We start from the raw sequence: 23,305 nt of genomic DNA, 5'->3' as shown, positions 1-23,305 counted from the left end.
AATTCTTCTCCATCTTTTTGTCTTCCCCCCTTCAGCTACTCAAGTTGATCCCCCTTTCCTCTCTTCCCCTTTAACTAATTCTGTTCGTGAGTTTATTTTTAATTTCATTTTTTGTGACCCTTTGCAAAAAGGATTTTTCTTGCTCTCCTCATCATCTGTTCTCTTTTTCTGTCTTTCTTTTTCTACTCTAGCACCTCATTCTCTTGATTCCTGATCCCCATAATTGCCTGGTCACAAGAGTCATCTAGCTAGGAAATGTCTGAGATGAGATTTGAACCTAGGACCTTCCATCCCTAGGTCTAGTTCTCAAATCACTGAGCCACCTAGCTGTCTCCTTAATAAACATTTATTAAGCACATATAGTGTGCCAGTACTGGGCTAAGCACTAGAGATGAAGAAGTCATACACAAGTCCATGCTGTCAAGGAGCTCTTAGTCTAATTTGGCCAGACAATAAGCAAACAGCTAGGTAAGAGCAAAACACACACACACACACACACACACACACACACACACACACACACACACATCAACTCAGAAGGAAGGACTCAAAATTGAGGACTGGGAAAAGCTTCTTGCTGAAGGTGAGATTTTAACTGGGACTTGAAGGAAGCCAGGCAAGCCAGGAGGTGGAAAAGACGAGGAAGAGCATTTCAGTCACATGACTGCCAGTGAAAATGGCCAGTCTATCTAGTATCATTGAATTGCAGTCAATCCTTCAGTCAATTGATATTTTTTAAAGTGCCTACTATATGCCAAGCACTGTGCTAAACACTGCAGATTGAAAAAAGAGGCAAAAGACAATCCCTGCCCTCAAGGTGTTTAGTATCAAATGAGGGAGATAGCTGGCAAATACATAGAAACAGATGGGCAGCTTGAGATCAGAAAGATTCATCTTCCTGAGTTCAAATATTACCTCAGACACATACTGACTGTGTGAGTGCAGGCAAGTCACTTAATCCTGTTTGCCTCAGTTTCCTCATCTGTAAAATGAGCTGGAGAGGGGGCAGCTGGGTAGCTCAGTGGATTGAGAGCTAGCCCTAGAGATGGGAGGTCCTAGGTTCATATCTGACCTCAGACACTTCCCAGCTTGTGTGACCCTGGGCAAGTCACTTGACCCCCATTTCCTAGCCCTTACCACTCTTCTGCCTTGGAGCCAATACACAGTATTGACTCCAAGAGGGAAGGAAAGGGTTTAAAAATAAATAAATAAATAAATAAAAATGAGCTGGAGAAGGAAATAGTAAAGCACTCTGGTTTCTGTGCTGAGAAAACCTAAATGGTGTCACAGAGTCAGACAAGCCTGAAAAACTACTGAATGACAAAAATATGCCAGATAAGTAGAAAACAAGAAAGGGAAGGCACTAGAATTAAGGTGGGGTTAGGAAAGTCTTTCTGTAGAAGATGGGATTTTGTTTAGAATTTAAAGAAAACTGGACTTATGTGTGTGGGAGGGGAAGTAAAGTAGAAAAAAAATAGAAAGATAAGAAAGGGCCAGATTATGAAGGGTTTTACATTTAATTCTGGAAGTAATCGGGAGCCACTCTAGTTTTTTAAAAAAGGAGATGACATGGCCAGACTTGAGTTTTAGAAACATTGGTCTGGCAATTGAATGGAGCATTGACTGGAGTGAGGAAAAGTATTGTACTGTCAAATATTTTGCTGAAATCATGTTATACTAATTAGGGCATTTCCTAATCCTCCTATTTTAGTAAACTTGTCAAGAAAAAAAATGAGATAAACATGATAGAAAGAGGGAGTTAATTTGATAATTAATATTGTCCTATCCCACCCAATGTTTGACAGCATTATCCTAGTAGCCCTAATAATAATAACAATAATCATACTCTAGCTGGAAATTGGACAGTCTAACATCCATGTTAATCATGAATATAATGTGATATACAAAATTAACCTGTATCATATCTGCCAGGATTTTAAAAAAATAAAATTTATTGGCAGAGAGTTTCCTTACTAAACTGAGGAAATTGAAGGACTAGACCAAAATAAAAAAAAATTTTTGGATTGATACATTTTTGTGTTTGTTACCCTACAAGTTCTATACTTGGATTATTATAGTCCTGTTTGTTTTCTTTTGTAGGTTCCTTTCAAGAAGTTATGATCAGTGATTTCTTTCTATTTTCTTCATTTTGCCCTCTTTCGGTTTGTGATTTCTTGAAATATGAAACCACAGTTTATTTTTGGAGGGGAGAGGTCTTGGTTTTTAAGAAGTCTTATCTTTACTTGATATGTTTTCCAGATCAGTTTTTTAAAAAATATTTCTTAAATTTTCCTTTTTTTTTTCAATCCTTTGATTTGATTTTTTTATTCTTATTTTTTAGACCCTTACCTTCTGTCTTAGAACCAGTATTGACTTTAAAGCAGAAGAGTGGTGAGGGCTAGGCAATTGGGGTTATGTGACTTGCCCAAGTTCACACAGCTAGGAAGTGCTCTGTCCATTGAGGGTTACATTCCTAGGTACATTCCTACAAACCAAGGTAAGGTTTACCACTGATTGTTCCAAGGTATCAATTTCTTTTCTCCAGATTTATTACATTTTGAGTTATCTTGTTTCATTTTATCTAGATATACTTATAGGCCTTTGGGCTATGATGAGCCTCTGAGGCTCAATTTTGACTGGAAGTGCAGTTATTCTCTTCTTCTGGGTTTATTGCCTGGGCTTCTCTCAGACCTTGGTCTGTTTACTTGTGTTTTCATCTGTTTACTCATATTTCCAGCTTCAGTTTTTTTTTTAAAGTTTATTTGATTTTTTAATTTTTCCCCATGGTTACATGATTCTTGTTATCTCCCTTCCCTCCTCCATCCCCCCTCCCAGAGCTGACAAGCAATTTCACAGGGGTACATTATCATTCAAATTCACAGGGATACATTATCATTCAAATCCTATTTCCATATTATTCATTTTTATAATAGAATAATCTTTTAAAACTCAAATCCCAAATCCTACACCCATATAGTGATAAATCATGTGTTTTCTTCTGGATTTCTACTTCCACAGTTCTTCCCCTGAATGTGGATAGCGTTCTTTCTCATAAGTTCCCCAGAGGGGGAGATACAGAAGAAAAACAACTGCCTGATCACATGGTCTGATGGGGATATGATTGGGGATGTAGACTCTAAATGACCACCCTAGTGCAATTATCAATAATATGGAAATAGGTCTTGATCAATGATACATGTAGAACCCAGTGGAATTGTGCGTCGGCTATGGGGGGGGGGTGAGGAGGGGTGGGAAAGAAAATGAATCATATAACAAAGAAAAATATTCTAAATTAATTAATTAAATAAAATGTTTTAATTTTAAAAAAAAAGAGCGAGAGAGAATTGTCCTGAACCATTGCATTGTTATTAGTAGCAAAGTCTATTACATTTGATCATCCCACAATGTTTCAGTTGCTGTGTATAATGTTCTCCTGGTTCTGCTTATTTCACTCCACATCAGTTCAATTTGTTCAGCCATTCCCCAATTGATGGTTACCCTCTCAGTTTCCATTTTTTTTGCCACCATGAAAAGCACAGCTCTAAATATTTTTGTATAAACAGAACCTTTCTCATTTTTTTTTAACATCTCTTTGAGATACAAACCTAGTAGTCGTATTGTAGGATCAAAGGACATACATTCTTTTATAGCTCTTTGGGCATAATTCCTCATCCAGCCTCAATTTCTTGATTGGAGGCTTATGCTTAGGTCACATTCCAATAGCATAATCAGAAATGATGTGAGTGGATAGGCCTATCTTTACCTTGAGTACATTGACTCTGGGGAGGCCCTGCCTTCTGCAGGAATTTTCCAGCCTTGTTTCTTACTGTTGATCAGGACCTAACTATTTGGATGCTATTCTGGCCCTTTCTTCCTCAATGGCTGGGCTCCTGGATTGTCCCATGCTGGGAGATGTTATGGCCTAGTCTCCTATAGTGATTGGGCCCCTGGATCACCTTGAGATGGCCCTATGTCCTGATGTGGAACTGAGTTGCTTCATACTTTGTTGCATATTCTGGCTTATTTCCAATCAAGACTGCTAAAAGATTATGACAATCTTTTATGTGCAATCCTGGTCTGGATGGAGGAGATGATTCTTCCTAGTTGTAAGGATGGGTGCATGGGAGGATTTCTGGAATCCTGACGTCAGGCTGAGAGAAAGTGTCAGTTGGAGAGCCAAGGATTTTGGGAAGGAAAATGACCTAAGAAAGATCTGGATGGAATTGGGGGACTTCAGAGCTGAGTCCTTGTTCTGAGGCTGGGGATTTCATTGAAAGCCACCTGAGACAATCTGGTTCCTACATTCAAGCTCCCTAGAGATCCTTCTTCAATCTGATTTCTCTAACCACCTCTTAACTGAGAAGAAGATATCTCAAACCCAAAAGGGGGCTGTGGACTCTTGGGGGAGAGTGCCCAGCTCCCTTGCCCTTCCAATCTCCTAGCATCTGTTTCCTTTCTCCTAGCACCTGTTTCCTTGTACTTTCTTTAGGCTAGACAGATACATAAATTAATAGTGGGATTGTTTAGTTGGGTATATGGGTAGGAGAAACTTGAATGTGTGATATCACGCTATTCAGGCCAAGGACTGAATAGGAAACATTAGGGTGACCAATCTCCACTTTCCTTCACCCAGTTTACCTAAAGATCCTCCATTAAAACCTTATAAAGCAGTCATATTTGATAAGCCTCTTGATATAGTCTTGAAAGGGTATATGATTCAAGAACAATAGAGAGTCATCTGAGTCAATCCCCTCTGAGGCAAAGCCCCTGCTGGGGTTTGCCTCTAGATCCTTTCTGTGGGAGAACTGAGGACATCCTTAAGTTTAGTTGATAGGGGAAACCTGTCTTCAATTCCCCATCAGCCATTTCCTAAGGGAACCCAGTGCTGCATCTGACAACTACCTCCCTCAGGAAGAGAGAGGAAGACAGAAGCTAGCTCCAATTTAGCTTTGGCTCTCTCTCTTGTATACTGATCCTTCAGAAACTCTCTCCAAACTCCACTGATACACCATCACAATCAGTGGAGAGAACCTTTATTTTTACTCAAGGAACCATCATTTTTACATAGTTTTTCTTGATTCTTTGGTTCCTTTCAGTATATTTCTAGAATTTTACTAAAGGATTTGTATTTGTAAGGGATCTAGGCTCAATTAGGTTCTAACATGCCACCATCTTCCCATAATCTTTGATGCATTTTGTTTTTAAGTCATAGTCACTTCTGGAAATGACACTCTTCTTCCTTAAATGGAACCATCTCATAACAAAGAAAATTAAGTCGAAGACACCTGAATGACATTATCTGCCTTTCCTTTTAAGGATATCTTCATATATTCTATTTCTCGTATGTGTACAAATTTGCTCATACTTTGATTTTCCCTTTAGAATGTAAGTTCCTTGAGGGCAGGACTATCTGGCATGCTTGTTTTTACTTCTCAGTGCTTAGTACAATACTGGCAAAGAATGAGCACTTATTAATGCTCTCTCTCTCTCTCTCTCTCTCTCTCTCTCTCTCTCTCTCTCTCTCTCTCTCTTTCTCAGGGAGAATGCTGATACCACTTATCACCAGATGATAATAATAATAATGCCTTACATGTATATGGTGCTTTAAGGTTTAAAAAGCATTTTACATTATTATTTCATCTTATCTTTACAATAACCATAGGAGAAAGATGCTATTAGTATCCTTATTATACAGATAAGGAAAAAGAATGAAAGAGTCAAATAGCATTAATTAAGGACCCACTATGTGTCAATCACTGAGCCTTTAAGCACTGAAGATATGAAGAGTGACTAAACAGTTCCTACTCCCAAGAAACTCAAGGTTTAAATGGAGAAGACAGAATAAAACTAACTACTTATGAACAAGAAATATACAGAATAATCTGTGTATCTGTCATGGGTTATTTATCATCAGTTAATTATAATGGCTAATGTTTTACAACAACAAATAAGATTTTAAAATAATTATTCAATTATTATTTCATTTTAGTTTTACAATAATCCTAGGAGTCAGACAGTGATTGATCCAGGGCCACACAGCTAGTCAATATCTGGGTTAAGATTTGAACTCAGATTTTCCTTTAGGTCCACCACTATATCCATTGTACCATGTAGGCACTTCAGTTAACCTTAGAGTAGCTGTTTGCACAATGGGAAGACAGTAGTGTAGTTCTACTTAACACTTAATCCCTTTGCAACTCTGAGATTCAAAGGCTGATGTTATAAAAATGCCCTTATTTTTTTTTAAATACATTTTATTTGATCATTTCCAAGCATTATTCGTTAAAGACATAGATCATTTTCTTTTCCTCCCCCCACCCCCCATAGCCGACACGTAAATCCACTGGGCATTAGATGTTTTCTTGATTTGAACCCATTGCTTTGTTGATAATATTTGCATTAGAGTGTTCTTTTAGAGTCTCTCCTCTGTCATGTCCCCTCAACCGCTGTATTCAGGCAGTTGCTTTTCCTCGGTGTTTCCACTCCCATAGTTTATCCTTTGCTTATGAATAGTGTTTTTTTTCTCCTGGATCCCTGCAAATTGTTCAGGGCCATTACACCGCCATTAATGGAGATGTCCATTACGTTCGATTATACCACAGTGTATTAGTCTCTGTGTACAATGTTCTCCTGGTTCTGCTCCTCTCGCTCTGCATCACTTCCTGGAGGTTGTTCCAGTCTCCATGGAACTCCTCCACTTTATTATTCCTTTTAGCACAATAGTATTCCATCACCAACATATACCACAATTTGCTCAGCCATTCCCCAATTGATGGGCATCCCCTAAAAATGCCCTTATTTTTAATAATATTTACTTAAAGGAGAGGGCAAATGGGGAAGGATGGTTCAGAATAGTAGATCATGGCACCAGAAGGGATCTCTAAGGACATCTTTTAATCCAACTTTTCATTTTTTATACAAGAAAACTGAGGTTTTGGAAAGCTATGTGACTCCTTCACAGGAGTAGTGTCACATAAGTAGTGTCAGAGGTAGGATCTGAATTAGTCTTCTATTCAAAGATATTTTATTTTTCCAATTACATGTAATAACAATTTTCCATAAATGTTTTCCAAAATTATAAATTCAAATTGTTTCCCCTCCCTTTTCCTGGAGATGGCAAGTAATTTGATCTAGATTTTACATGTATTATCATGCAAAACATATTTCCATATTGATCATTGTTGTAAGAGAATAACCAAAGCTGTTTTAAACCAAAAAGACAAAATAAAACTGTTAATAAACTAATATAAAAGACAGTATACTTTGATCTGCATTCCAACTCCAACAGTTCTTTCTCTGGAGGTGGATAGCATTGTCATAAATCCTTCAGAATTGTCCCAGATCATTGCATTGCCAATAAAAGTGAAATCTATCACAGTTGATCATTCCACAATATTGCTGTCACTGTGTACAATGTTCTCCTGGTTCTGCTTGTTTCACTTTGCATCAGTCCATAAAGGTCTTTCCAGCTCTTTCTGAAATCATCCAATTTATCATTCCTTACAGCACAATAGGATTCCACCACCATTATATACAACAATTTGTTCAGTCATTCCCCAATTGAAGGGCATCCCTTAAATTTCCATGAATTAAGGTCTCCTGACTCAGGACATTGCTCTTTCTACTGGGTCACACTGCTTCTCCTGCCCATTAACACTGATATTTTCTTTACACCTTTCCTTGGTGAAGAGATGCTATATTCCCAGGCTCCTTGTTTTTCTTTCTTTGCAAAAAAATTTTCAGAGCTTTTTCTCTAGCTCCTCTCTCCTATACAAGTTTCAGGAGTACATCTCCAACTGCCTCTGAGGAATTTTCACTTACAGATCTCACTTCTAATTAAATATGTCTGGGGGGCAGCTGGGTAGCTCAGTGGATTGAGAGCCAGGCCTAGAGACGTGAGGTCCTGGGTTCAAATGTGACCTCAGACATTTCCCAGCTGTGTGACCTTGGGCAAGTCACTTGACCCTCATTGCGTAGCCCTTACCACTCTTTTGCCTTGGAACCAATACACAGTATTCCAAGATGGAAGGTAAGGGTTTAAAAAAAAATGTCCCCAGCTCAGTAAATGTGTTATATTCCTTCCTAACCCAGTTGCCTTTCTGCAATTTCTCTTCCTCAAATTCATGGCTATTCTCTCAGGTAACCAGATTAAAATATTTCTAGTCATTGCAATGTAATAAAAAGATCCTGAGACTTGGAATCAAGAGAACTTGTTACTAGACCATCTTTAGGTAACCGTCAAAGTGATCACCTAAAATATTTCCCTTTAAAAAAAAAAAACACTGTCTTAGTATAATTTCTAAGACAGAAGAGTGGCAAGGTCTAAGCAATTGGGGCTAAGTAACTTGCCCAGGTCACACAGGTAGGAAATATCTGAGGCCAGATTTGATTCCATGTCCTTCTTACTCTAGACCTGACACTATTTCCCTTCTTAACCCCCATTTAGCTCAAGATCAAGAGACTGTATTTACTGAGTTTTCCTTAACCAAAAATGAATGAATGAATGAAAGTTCCATGTTGTCAGTAGTCTAGCTGTAGGATTTTAGAATTACATTCTTAAAACTCCTCATATTTTAGTTAATAGCCACCTAGAGAGTTGCTCTGAGGGTCTTACATATTTATGCTTCCAGAGTGGATTTGGCTTTTATCGCCTCTTAAAATGAGTAATCAAATGGCGTTTGCATTTCCCTTATGCCTTTGTGTGGATATGGGCACTCCAGGTCATGTGCAACCTGATTCTGAAGACAGAGGACCTGGGTTCAAATTCCACATCTCATTCCTAGTCCTTTGGGACTTTGAACAAGTTACTTAATCTCTCTGGGTCTTACCTCTTTGGTAAAATTAAATGGAATTAAACTAAGTTTACATGGTTTAAAGAAAATAAAATTGAGTTTCCTCAAATGTAAAACTAAATGGCTAGAAGAGATGACCTCTGAAGTTTCTTCTAGTCTTCTGCATTTGGATCCTTTGCTTGGCTATTTAATCTTTGGGTGACTTTGGTCAGAAGCAATGGAAAGAGACCCGAGAGTCTTCCAATCTCTGGTTTTATCCCCTCCTTTGATACTTTCTACATTTGTGACCTTGGACAAGTCACTCTCCTCTGTAAAATGACAGAGCTGTGTGAAATGACCTCCTCTGTCACTTTCAGATTTAGCTTTAGGATTCTAAGTTGCTTTTTTGTTTCACAATTTAGTTTTCTCACATAAAATAAAAGCTGGACTATGAGATAATCATTAAGATACTTTCTCAGTCTAAATCAGCTTTTCCTTTTCCTTTTCTTTTATTCTCTAGATATAGTCACTAAATCTTATCCATTCTTTCATTGAAATTCCATCCCTTCTTCCATCTTCCTATGACTAGTTTAAACCGGGCCTTCATTCCTTTTCAACAGCTAGATGGTGCAGCAAAGAGTGCTGGGCCTGGAGTTGGGAAGACCTAAGTTAAAATCTGGACTCAGATATTTTACCAGTCCTGTGACTTTGAACTCACTTAACCCTGTTTGCCTCGGTTTCTTCACCTGTAAAATGAGCTGGAGAAGAAAGGGGGAAGAAACTAGTATCTTTGCTAAGAAAACCTCAAAAGGGGACATACAGAGTCAGATATGACTGAAAACAACTAAATAACAATACAATTAAGTTACATTCTTCAATTAATTTCACAGACTTTGGGGGAAAACACTCTTCTTATTGCAAACAAGTTATCAATAAACAAACATTTCAACATACCAAGAATAACTAGAAAAAAGATTATTTAAAAAAACTGTGAACTTTTGTTAACTTGAATGAATCACTATGGCAGAGAAGAGAAGAAGGCTTAAGGGATTGCCACTTCCCTCTCCTTAAAAGCCCCCTCCTTTGGGGACTCATACCTGTGTTCTAAATGGTTTCAGTCCTAGCGTAGCCTTGACCTTCATTAAGAAGGCTTGTTAATTCAGTCCATTTTCCTACTCACTGTTGTAGGGAAGAATAGAGACTCCTTAAACTGGTATTCAAGGCTTTTTGACGGACTTCTTTAATTATACCACCAAACACCACCTACTTTACAATGTGGCCAAAATGGAATACTTTTATTGTATCTGCTTTCCTTCTTCTCTTTGTTCACTTTGTTACAATCTGACTTCTGATGTCATCATTTCACTGAAACTTCTCTCTCCAAAGTTACAAGTAGTATCTCTAATTTTTCTAAGTCTCTGTGAGGGGACTTGGGTCCCTTTTCTTTGGCTTGTTATAACCCCACACAAGCAACTGAGAGGGGAAAATTGCTTAAGTTGTGGCTCACAAAAAAGGTACTCAATTCACAGTATGAATCAGTTATTGAAGAAGTATTTATTTTCTACACACAACAAAAAATGCTAAAAGTTACAAAAGTCTCACAATAGACATCGCTAGTATAACAAAATGAAATGTTATAATTTAACATATAACTATTATTAAGGAGCCTGGTACTTCAAATTCAGGACATGAACCCAAGAATACTGTTTGTGGGAACACTGAATTCTCAAGGTAACATCTCACCTCGCCTCTGCACTGTCCAAGCAGTTCTTAGTCATCCCCTTGCTGGTGGTCCTCTTCTTTGGTGATGAAACTCCCCTCACCATCAGTCACCTGTGCCAGATGGACACTCTCGAACCCACAAAATAACCTCCAAGTCAGGATATGTCCATTTTGAAGCTAGTGTTCAATCACTTTTAAGGAAAAGAAATAGATAAAGTTGGAGAAGCAGCTAGGGCCCAGGCACATGCTGGCTTAGTGAAGTTCATCTACTCTGGCTCTCACATGAGAATGGTTGCCATGATCCTGGGATGGAGAAAAGCCAGCCCATTTCTCCATCCCTCAATGGAAGTCACAGAGTTTCATGGTACCATCTAGGGAATGAAATGAAGAGAACGAGCCTCAGTGGTCATCCTGTATTAGAAACCCACAGAGTCGTTGCCTCAAGGGCTTTATCATCTCAAGGTTCCTTTGTCCTTCAGCACTGAGTCACACATATGAGGGCATCATACCCAACCTGCCCAAATGCTGAGCTAAACATATATAGAATCAGGAAAAGTAATTAGTTTGTAGTCCCTTCTGCACTTTTCCTTTTGTCTATTTCAAAAAGTGTTTTACTGAGGGGCAGCCAGGTTGCACTGTGGATAGAGCACCAGGCCTGAAATCAAGAAGGACCTGGCTTCAAATCTGGTTTCAGATACTTCCTAGCTATGTGACTCTGGGCAAGTCTTTTTAGCCTTACTTCCCTACCCTTGTCATGCTCTCTTAGAGTTGTTACTAAGCCAGGAAGGAAGAAAGGAGGGAAGAAAGAAAGGAAGGAAGGAAGGAAGGAAAGAAAGAAAGAAGAAAGGAAGTGTAATGTAGAGGAGAAAAAATGGGAAAAGTCTGCTGCAGAGCTGGAGAAGCCAGAACTGCAGAAGTTGTCAATCAAGATGGACATTCTAAATAGAATGGGGACCAGGAAGGATCATTGAAAAAGGAAGAGGCAAACTGAAAAACTTGGTCTCTTGCCCTTGGGACAGAAAGGAGGAAGGATAAAAGTCCTGCCCTCTGGTTTCTCTCTACTAGACTACAGTGACCGAATCTTCAAACTGTTGACCATTTTCCCAAATCTGAACTCTATTCCACCATCCTCCAACTTAGGAATTGTTTTAGTATTAGGGAAACCTCAAACCCTCTCTCCCTTCAACTTCTTACCTTTCCCCTTCTCCCAAATAAACCCCCTTACTTAACCTTAGAAAAGAGAGAGAGTGCTTTGTTTGATATACCAAGATACTCACTTTGAGCTGACTTCAGTGCTCCTCACAGAAAAATCAACTAAGCTGAGGGAGAGGAAGGGAAGAGGGAGGTAGGACAGGGAGGGTGAAGGGAGGACATTGGTAGATCTGATCTTGAATTATCATTTCCTGCTTACAGAAGGAAGGAAGGAAGGAAGGAAGGAAGGAAGGAAGGAAGGAAGGAAGGAAGGAAGGAAGGAAGGAAGGAAGGAAGGAAGAAGACTTGGAGACAGAAGTTTCAGAAGTTTCAGTGGAATGACAAAGTTAGAAGCTGGATTGTAACAGAGTGTATAAAGAGAGAAAGGAAAGCATATACAATAAAAGTATTCCATTTTGGTCACAGTATAAAGTGTGTAGAGATCGGTAGTGTAATTAAAGATTCAAAGTAGATTGAAGAGCCTTGAATGCCAATTTAAGGAGTCTCAACAACATTCCCTACAATAGTGAGTGGAAAAATAGCAGTGAACTATTCCCTACAGAGTACCTGGCCACACCTCCAGAGGTATTCAATACTTGTTTACAGAATGACAGGGAAATGAGTTGAGTTATTGTCTGACATTTCTGTGACTCAAATATGCAAAAGTTATAGCACAGGAAGTCTTGTTAATCAAAGGCTCAAGTTATACACCTGTGGACCTCTGTAAAGGCCAGAAGTATTTGTAAAAAATTAAGAGATTTTTTCTGCCTATGAAAGGATAATATTTTCTTATTGGACTTAGGAAGTGATGGAATCAAAGGGGTGTGGGCCCATAGGGCAGGGCTTGAACAGCTGAACAGATTTCAAAACATGTAATTGCTCAGCACAGATTTTCAGGTTAATGTGTAATCCTCAGGCCTGACCGGTGACTCTGTGCTTAAATCAATAAAAGAAGGGATGATATATACTGGAAGAGATATAGTAGGATACTCTTTTAGATTTAGGTGGTAGCATTGCATTGCATTATTTTTAAAATTATATATGTATATACACACATATTAAATATACATATATATGGGAATCAGTGCCAAAAGATTTGACCTCTAATTGAGATGTCCAATGGAAGGAAGGAAGGAAAAGGAAGGAAGGAAGGAAAAGAGGGAGACTGGGAGAAAGGGAGGAAGGAAGAAAGAAACTGAAAGAGGGAGAGAGAAAAGAAAGAAGGGAGGGAGGTAGAAGGGAAAGAAAGAAGAGAATAAAGAAAGAAAGGGAGAGATGGAGTGAGAAAAAGAAGGGAGGGAAGGAGAAAGGCAAGAAAGGAGAAAAGGAAGGAAGAAAGGAAAGAAGAGATGGAGGAGAATGGGAAGAAAGGAAGGAGGGAGAAAGGAGGAAGAAGGGAGGGGAGAGATGTGGGGAAGGAGAGAAGAAGAGAGAGGGCAAAAGAGATAAAAGAAAAGTGAGAGGAAGAGAGAAACAGAAAGATAGATCAGAGAGATAGATATTTGGTGATTTATGGTTTTTTTCCCTCTTATACCCCAACAACACCTGAAGTCAGATTGACCTCTAGGTTCTCCCTTTGGTCATAATCCCCAACTGTTTCTAGTCAAGGTGAAAAAAAAATTCCTAGTTGTAGTTTGAAGATAGAAACTAGAATCAAAATTCTAATTAAGAGTTGGCTAATTCAGAGGCATTAAGGGTTTCAAAGTATGAATGTTTTATGGAAGAAACTGAAAAGCCAGAATGGGGAGATTAAACTCCAAAAGAGGATTGCTATAGTGTACTTCAGATTCATCTAGCAATAAGTGATTCTTAAGGACATACAATGTTTCAAGAACCAGATGAGGAAAAGGGACTACAAGGACAAAAATGGAACAATTCCTGCCCTTATGGAGCTCATATTGTACTGGAAGAGACAGAATACACAGACTAGGCACAAAATAAACACAAAGTATTTAAAGTGTGGAGGAGGGCACTAGCTAGCAGCTGAGAGGATCCGGAAGGGCTTGGGGTAGAAATTGGTCCTTGAGCTGTGCCTAGAAGGAAGTGAAGAATTCATTGAAGTGCAGATGAGGACAAGATGTCTTCCAGGAATAGAGGACTGAGAGGTAGGAGAAGGAATGCCATCATATACTTACGAGAAACAGACTCAAGCACAGCCCATTAGAAGCAAACATTTTAAAGATATAAACAGAAATATTTATGTTTTAATAGAATGATGTCCCCCCCCCCTCTTTTTTGGTTCATGATCTTTCTATTTAAAAGCACTGGGTGGAGCCTCTGTAAACAGATTATAGCATGTTGCCCAGGATGGGGCTCAGTGCCAATTGATTTGACCTCCAGCTGAGGCTCTGCCACCAGTTAGCTTTGTGATCCTGGCAGAGTAGCTTCCTTTCAATGGTCCTCAGTTTCCTCATCTTTAAATGAAAGAATTGAACTAGATGATGTCTAAAGAAGCTCCTAGCTCTAAGATTCTCTGATTGCAGTTGAAAGATTTGGAAAGATACCTTTCTTCCACTTCAAACAAGAAAACCATGTAGAAGAAAGTGAGGGAAAGGGATATGGAAATGTTTTCAGGTATTGTGTTCTTGTTTCAGTTGCATCTAACTCTTGGTGACCTCATTTGGGATTTTCATGGGAAAGATACTAGAGTGGTTTGCCATTTTCTTCTCCAGCTTGTTTTACAGATGAGGAAACTGAAGCAAAAGGGGTTAAGTAACTTGCCCAGGATCACACAGCTAGTAAGTGTCTCAGGAAGGAGAGTCTTCTTTGACTCCAAGCCCTAACTGCCCTTTATGATGCTAAAACTACTATCAGAATAGTCACCCAAACTCATAGAATACGTTCTATTGGGCTCCCTCTATTCTTCTATTGTAAGAGAGAATGAAAGAAAGCAGGACTTTTGCAAAAGAGGCTAATGGCAAAGGTTTGTAAAAGAGGATCTGGTCACAGGCACAGAACTGAACAAGCTGTTCCAGAATCTGGGGAAGGGATAAAATTGGACACCTGAGGCAGTTGGAGATCTATTGTTCCTGTCCTTCCAGGGGAGTGGAGAGAGAACTTCTTATTGGCAGTCTAAGCCAGAGGGAAGATGACTTACCTATTTATTCCCTGAGAGCCCGAGGTTCCTTCTTTCCAGCTACCTGGAGATCCTGAGATCTGGTCCATCCCTGTCTCTACCTGGGTTCCTATAAGATCCTGTATCCTGAGAGTTTCTGACTACTGAGAGAGTGAGCTGCCAGTACCCAGTAAAACCCTGTCTGTGCAAACAGCCCAGCCATATTGGTCTTTGGCGGGGAAGGGTGATTGCTCCAAGAGGTCAAGCTGTCAAACATCTGATGAACTTTTAACTTCCCTACCAGGAATTTGGAGGACCAGCCAGATCAGATTATATAGCTAGTGTTGGGGTTTACAGAGGGTGTAGAGAAAGGTAGCCTAAGAACTTGAAGGAGGCTTCCTGAGAGGAGGGCGGAATATCCAGTTTTATAGCTTAGGAACTCCTTTCCTGGATCCTCCTTCCTTCCTCTTTTACTTTGATAAGAAACCTCATTTAGTGGTTTAACAAGCTGTAAACTAGTCAGATAGTGTTTCAATTTACAAGCTGCTTCTCAGGCCTACACAGGCTTGTCGGCCAAGTCTTTGTATGGTATACCAAATTGTGAAACAAGTTTACAAACCTTTCCATCCAACACATCAACCTATCTCACTACCTACCTATACCTTTGACAAATAGTCATCTATCTTCTCAGAGGAGAACTCTCTGTGAATGGGGAACTCACTGTCTCTCATGGAGAAAATTCTCTTTTAAATTAAGCCAAAACAGGCCTTTCTTTGACTTTGGCTATTTGACCAGATTTCCATCCTTTAGGGTTATATAAATAAGGCTAATATTACTGCCTTAAGACTATCCTTGTAGCTATCCTTTCCACCTGTTTTGGAGTATGCCTGATTCAAAATGATCCAGTGGTTCAGGCTGGAGAATGAAATATAATGAAACGCTCATTATCTAACATTTACACACAAAGTTTACTTAACAGTTGCATGGAAAGGCTATTCAGCAAGGACATAGCAGACACAGTTTTCTTTTTCTCTACACCAAAAGACATCTGGTCAGAAGAGTGTGTGAGCTTGTAGGGCAGTGGTGAAGGGGCCTGACTCCTCATGGGCTAGACTTTCCATGCCTTAGGTAACCAAGAAACTGGATCAAGACTTTGACCCTTCGTCCCTTAGACCAATTAAGTCTCAAGGATAGTTTCCTTGACTTTTTAGGGTGCAACTTACTTATTCTGCCCAACATGTTTTAGTCCTAGTACTCCCACCCTCTAAGTCTATTATTAGAGATATCATTTAATTTTTACAGTCTTTTCTTCTCCAGGGTGCATCCTCAGTTCTTTAAATGTCATGGCATTTAGACTCTCCTCATCTTTTATTAAGCTAAAGACTCATTGAGATTCATCTTGAAGAATGATTGGGCTATGATCATCAATTTTGAGCAGGTGGTGGATCTCATCAGTCTTTTAGACCAACACTCCCATTTTATAGATGAGGGAACTGAGGCTCAAGGAAGTTAAATGATTGTTGAAGATGACACAAGCAGTATCTAACTGAGGCAGGACTATGAATCCAATTCTTTTGACCCCAAAGTCAATAACCTTTCAACTGCTCTAATAGGGCAGAGGGGAGAAGGCAACCTAGGTCAAATAAGACTGGTTAAAAAGAAAGATCATGGGGGCACCGAGGTGGTTTAGTGGATTGAGAGAAGCAGGCCTGGAGGTGGGAGGTCCAAGGTTCAAATCTGGTCTCAGATACTTAGCTCTGATCCTGGTCAAATCACTTAACTCCCATTGCCTAACCCTTATCACTCTTCTGCCTTAGAACTAAAACTGAATATCTATTTTAAAATAGAAGGTAAGGGTTAAAAAAAAAAGAAAGAAAGATCATTCAGCTGAAACATTCAGGGGAAAATAAAAATGAACAGAAGGGAAACAAGAGTAGAGACCACCGATGCTGGAGTGAGAAAAATGGCAAATGTCATATTATCCAGCTTCATGAATTTTAATGGAGATTAGTTGAAGGGAGGGGAAGTTGCATCTCATCCACAGAACAAAGAGAAGGAAATACTGGATGTTAAAAGTAAAATAAGAAAAGAGTTACAGGGTCATGGTTAGGCCATTAGCTACCACTAATGAGGATAGATGAGAGATGGCAGCAGGGATGTGAGCAGGTATTGCCATGTAGAGAAGGCTCCAGAGAAGCCTAAAGAGAAAATACTGTAGAGGAAGTAAGTCAGAGAAAGAGGAGAACAAAGGGCAAAAGGGTAATAGTGTGGAGTAAACAATTCTCCACTCAGAAAGTCCTGATTTGATAGGTGAGCCATGTTCATTATCTTTGATTATCAGAGAGGTCAGTGGAATGTAAGCCCTGGAAATTCCTACCAAGATAGAAAACTTTTAGTATAGACCTGGTGATGAGTCTGTCCAATGAACAGTCTAGAACAGTCTAATTCATTATAGTCATGCCTATCATAATTGGGGAATTTGGTAATTGACTAGTACCATTGATAATTGGAGCCCCAATTATCGAATGTGAAGAGGCTCATTACTGGTCACCAAGTGATGAGAGATTTTAGCCCCAATGATTTATGAATATTCTTAACCACGGTGCACAAGAGGTGTAGGAATTGATGACTTCCATGGATGATGTACCCACCAGGATAAAAGAACTGAACTACTAAAACGTGAAGCTAAGGTAGCCAGATATGCTAGAAAAGGAGATCATCATGACTCACCTTTACATCCTGCCCTTATGTAAGAGCCATTTTATAGATGAGGAAAACAATGTCCAGAGTAGGAAAAGTAGCCTATCAAGGGTCCCCAAGATTCAAACCCACAATGCCTGATAGAGTTCACTGCTCTTTCAAATATGCCTCATTTCCATAGAATGGCATACCTGAAAGGAAATGTAAACTTGGCTCATAGACTCCAAACCCAGGTTCTTTGACTCTAAATTCAGTGTTCTTTCCATTGGACCCCTCCATTAGTCCAGTCCCTTCATTTTAAGGAGGAGGAAGAATTCATAGTTTATGATGAGTACTTAATATAAAAGCCTATTATACAAAATATTTAGAGAGCTACAAGGGGTTTTCTAACCTACTGAAAGCTCTTTCTTCCCACATATGCTCTTCAAGTAGCAAGACACCCCAGAGGTCATCACATTTCCTCTTCCCTTCACTAAAGTGATGGACAGAGTATGCTGTCCTATGTGTTCAAAGGTGATGATACTAAGATCATCGAGAATGAATAGGCCTTGAGTAGGTTGTCTTTTTTCCCCCTAGGGTTTAAAAAGAATTTACTTTTTAAATAATGAACTTAGCAATCATCATCAAGCACAATCACTTCAGTCTAGAAGGGAGAGCAAAGAAATTTACATGAAATTATGAACTTTCTGTTCTTTCTAAAAATGTTATTGTTTAATAAGGTAGTAGCAAAATTGTTTTTTTTTTTGTTTTCTTCTGAACTTCTTTCTCTTTTTTCTATGTATTTTTAATGTTTTTTCTTTTTTCCCACTTCTATCATTTTCCATTCACATCCTCTCCTTCACTCATGCCAGATGTCTTGTCTACATCTGTCATTGGCTACATCTGTAAATGAAGGTCTCAATCCATTCCTCCAGCCCACTACTATTCTGACAAAAAGTAGAAGCATGTCTTGTCTCCAGTGTTCAGAGGTTAAAATTGCTCTTAATCGGAATTCTGAAGTCTTATAAAGTTGTTTTCAATTATGATATTGTACTCATTGTGTCAGCTGTTCTCCTAGTCATATGTGGAGTAGGTTTTCGAAGACAATAGTAGGAACTGGTCCACAAGTGGGCCTTTCTCTGCTGGTCCATACTGTAGCATTTCACCATGAATTAGAGAATATAGCAGCAGCCTATTTACAGTAAGAAGAGCAAAAGTAACTACCCCTTTAAATGCAATCAAACCCAAGACCATCAAAACACGCCCCCAATCTAATTCTTTAAATGGGAAGAAAGAAATCAGCCATTTTTTTAGCCTTTAAAGAAAATGTTCCTTAAGAATAAAAAAGTGAATCATACCATTTTCTTTTTTAAATTCTAAACAGAAACACAAAAATGAATATTTTCATATACACCACTAATGACAGGATGAGGATTGTATAGGAAATTGTGAACCTCCATTTCATATTACCTGCTTTTTTGAAAAAGTCCCAAGTTATATACATGATAGTATCATTTTCCCACTCTGGGGAAGCAGTTATTGAACAAGGACATTGGGAAAAAGAGAACACCAAAGGGGAAAATAATCACCACTTTTTATAGGGCATGCATCATCTTCTTTTACTGCCAGTTGGAGTTAGGGCAGGCAGCAAATTCAATTCAAAGAACATTTCTTATCCTTTATCACCCATGAGAAAGTCATTGGGGCTTCAAAGACAAAAACCATCCTTCCAAGTAGTGGAAGCATGCCTTGTCTTCAGTGTTCAGAAGTTACAACTGATCTTACTCAGAATTCTGAAATCCTGCTTACAAGTGGGAAGAGAGACTCTGGGTCCTGAATAAATGGCAGGAAGATGATATTCAAACTCAGTAGCCAAGAGATATGAAGAGTAGCAGAGAAAGGGTTGACCTCAAAGCCAGGAAGACCTAGGTTCATGTCTAACCTCTGACATATATTGGTTGAGTGACCTTGGGCAAGTCAATTTACCTCTCAATGTCCAAAGGAAACTCTAAGGCCATAATTTTCAGAGCAAATGTAACATGTCTAGGGGTATATTTGTATAGGAGTATTGCCCATGTAGGTTATGTATTTTCACACTAGCTCAGATGAGGTTCAACTGGAGGCATGAGCAGATATCCCTAGTCTTCTCCTATCACCCTTCTGCTAGGAGAGGTAGAAGTAGATTGGGGCGAGAAGCTGGTGACTCTAACTCCTCAGAGAGAGGGGTTACTGCCTCCCTAAATATTGTTAGTCTAGGGGAAATAAAGGCACTTGGGGATCTCCTTCCTTGTTAAGGGATAACAATTATGAGCATAGCTAGAATCTAAACATAATTTCTCCTTTGTTGTTGTTCAGTTAATTTAGCCATGTCCTACTCTTTGTAACCCCATTTGGGGTTTTCTTGGCAAATATACTAGAGTGGTTTATCATTTTCTTCTCCAGCTCATTTCTACAGATGAACTGAGGCAAACAGGGTTAAGTAACTTTCCAGAGTCATGTAGCTAATAAATATCTGAGACTGAATTTCAACTCAGATATTTTTTACTCCATCCCGAGAGCTCTATCCACCCCCTAGCATCTTCTGAACTTTCAACAAATATTTGTGAAAGAGGGAGCAAGGTTGCACGGTGGTTAGAGCACCAGGCTTAGCATTGGACCCTTGCCCTTGCCCTTCTTTCTTAGAGTTATTACTAAGGCAGTTTTTTTTAAGTTAAAAAAAAGAAAGTGTTTATTCAAATCTTATTCTAGGTCTTTGTGGATTCAAAGATAATGCATAGTACTGTATCTACCCTAAGGAAATTTATGATCTAGTAGGAAATCCAAGACACAAATAATAGCTACATAAATAACCAAAGTATAAGAGGAGAGAGAGACAGAGAGAGCACTTTGTGGTACAACAGATAGAACTGCTCTCAGAGGCAGCAGGAAAAGATCTGGTTCAAGTCCTACCTCTGGTTGTATGATTCTGGACAACTCATTTAAACTCTCTGTTCTTAGGCACTTATGAGATGTTTCAGAGTTGGTGCAAAACTCCACTGGAGGTGAGTTTCCTCAATCAATGAAGTTACAGGTTCAATTCCTATCCCCTATAAGGATAGAGGATTGGGATAGTTTGTACTAGACATGGAACTGTAGGAATACAGAGGAAAGAGAACTTAGTGTTTCCAGAGGCAGGAAGGAAATTGATATCTTCCCCCAAGATGAGAAAGAGGGCATAGATCCTTCTTTTTGGAGGATGAGTTTTGTTATTTTCACTTAGGGCTATAAAGTTGAAGGCTATATGAGAAGGCTATATGAGATGGCCACTTCCCCCAGGGGTCTTCTACTGCAATACTTCTTGAAGGATCAGGGTTGCTGATTTCATCTTGCACTCCCAACACCTTGCAGAGCCCCTAGTACAGACTAAATATTTAATACATGTCTCTTCAACTGAAGTAAACCTAGAGTTTTCTCTACTCAGCTTTTAGTTTTGATAGAAATGAAAGAAAATGCAAATAATGTTAGAGACAAGTTGGTTGTTGTTTTGGATCCCCTGTGCCCAGTAAGGTGCCTAGCCCATAAGAGGCCCTTAATAGTCCTTTCATTTTTAAGTCAAGAGTGCATCAGGCTGGGCTCTGTCAGAAACTCCTAATTTTGTTGATCTGTTGCAGTCAATGGGATTGTGGTTTTGGTTGTGACAAAGTGGACAGTCAAAGGAGAGAATGAATAATGGACTACTGATTCTCTCTCTCTCTCTCTCCTTTTCTTTATCACTATCACTTTCTCCTCTCTTCAGTTTCCTCTTTCTCTTCTCTTTTCTCTTCTCTCTCCTCCCTCACTCTCTCTCCTCCTCTCCCCACCCTTTCCCTCCTCTCCCATTCTTTTGTTTCCTCCCCTCTCCTCTCTTCTCCTCTCCTCTCCTCTTCTTCTTTCTCTCTCTCTGTCTCTGTCTCTGTCTCCCTCCCTACTCCCATCACAAAGGGATATGTGATTGAGGAATGTCAGCATGGGCTGACAAAAAGCCCCCAGCATCCAGAGAGTTAATATTACCCAAAGGCATTAAAATTGTCAAGTGTGGCCACTCCTTATGCAATAAACACAGGCTAAAGCTGTGCTTTTATCAGCTGTTCAGTGTGTGAGTATGCAGAGTTAAACGTCAGCCAACTCAGTGCTCCACACACAGGTGTATCTGTGAATAAAGACTTCAGGCATGAAAATTAAACTTGCTACTGGCAACCTCCTTGATTCTTAACTTGTCTAAAGGTGCAGGGTTTTGAAGGAAAGCTAAGTTTATAAATACTAAAGAAACAAAAAGGACAGTATTTTTTTAAATTTAAATTTATTTATTTAGAGTATTTTTTCCATGGTTACTTGATTCATATTCTCTCCCTCTCCCTCTTCCCTCCCCCCTCCTATAGGTAACAAGCAATTCCATTGGGTTATACATGTATCATTGTTCAAAACATATTTCCATATTATTCATATCTGCAATATAGTGATCTTCTAATGCCAAAACTCTAGTCATATTCCCATAGAACCACATGATCCATCATATGTTTTTCTTCTGCATTTCTGTTCCCACAGTTCTTTCTCTGGATGTGGATAGCTTTCTTTCTCACAAGTTCCTCTGGTTTATCCTGAATCATTGCATTGTTACTAGTAGAAAAGTCTAGGGGGGCAGCTGGGTAGCTCAGTGGATTGAGAGCCAGGCCTAGAGATGGGAGGTCCTGGGTTCAAATGTAACCTCAGACATTTCCCAGCTGTGTGACCTTGGGCAAGTCACTTGACCCCCATTGCCAAGCCCTTACCACTCTTCTGCCTTGGAGCCAATACACAGTATTGACTCCAAGAAAGAAGGTAAGGGTCTAAAAAAAAAGAAAGAAAGAAAAGTCTATTATATTTGATTGTACCATAACGTATCAGTCTCTGTGTACAATATTCTCCTGGTTCTGTTCCTTTCACTCTGCATCAATTTCTGGAGGTTGTTCCAGTTCCCATGGAATCTCTCCAGTTCATCATTCCTTTGGGCACAATAGTATTCTGTCACCAATATATACTATAATTTGTTCAGCCATTCCCCAATTGATGGTCACCCCCCTCATTTTCCAATTTTTTTTTTTGCCACCACAAAGAGCATGGCTATAGATATTTTTGTACAAGTATTTTTCTTTATTAGTTCTTTGGAGTACAAACCCAGGAATGGCTGGGTCAAAGGGTAGGAATTAATTTTAAGCCCTTTGTGCACAATTCCAAATTGCCTTCCAGAATGGTTGGACCAATTAACACTTGACCATCAATGCACTAGTGTCCCAATTTTGCCACATCCCCTCCAACATTTATCACTTTCCTTTGCTGCCATATTGGCCAATCTGCTAGGCATGAGATGGTACCTTAGAGTTGTTTTTATTTGCATTTCTCTAATCAGAAGGGATTTAGAGCTCTTTTTCATATGCTTATTGATAGTTTTTATTTCTTCATGTGAAAATTGCCTATTCATATCCCTTGACCATTTGTTGATAGGGGAATGACTTTTGTTGTTGTTGTTGTTGTAAATTTGAATTAGTGCCTCATATATTTGGGAAATTAAACCTTTGTCAGAGAATTTTTTAAATTAAAATTTCCCCCTAGTTTGTTGCTTTCCTTTTAATTTTGGTTGCATTGGTTCTGTTTGTACAAAAACCTTTTAATTTGATATAATCAGAATCATTCATTTTACATTTTGTAATGATCTCTTGTTTGGCTTTAAATTCCTTTCCCACAGATCTGACAGATAAATTATTCTGTGTTCACCTAATTGATTTATAATTTCACTCTTTATATTTAAGTCATTTACCCATTTTGAATTTATCTTGGTATAGGGTGTAAGATATTGATCTAAACCTGATTTTTCCCTTACTGTTTTCTAATT

General features: G+C 39.0%; 1 long non-coding RNA gene across 1 annotated transcript in view; it reads right to left on the bottom strand.

Moving 5' to 3' along the window:
- LOC103105717 (uncharacterized) overlaps positions 1 to 23,305 on the bottom strand; it is a 39,739-nt gene that overhangs the window by 4,384 nt on the left and 12,050 nt on the right. Inside the window, exon 2 of the long non-coding RNA XR_467256.3 lies at positions 10,515 to 10,684. This is a non-coding gene — a long non-coding RNA (uncharacterized LOC103105717). The remainder of the gene's footprint in view (positions 1 to 10,514; positions 10,685 to 23,305) is intronic.

Source organism: Monodelphis domestica, chromosome 4, assembly GCF_027887165.1.
Source record: "Monodelphis domestica isolate mMonDom1 chromosome 4, mMonDom1.pri, whole genome shotgun sequence".
In the NCBI taxonomy this organism is placed as follows: Eukaryota; Metazoa; Chordata; class Mammalia; order Didelphimorphia; family Didelphidae; genus Monodelphis; species Monodelphis domestica.
The sequence above is the reverse complement of the archived record's forward strand: the minus strand, read 5'-3'. Positions and strand labels throughout refer to the sequence as shown.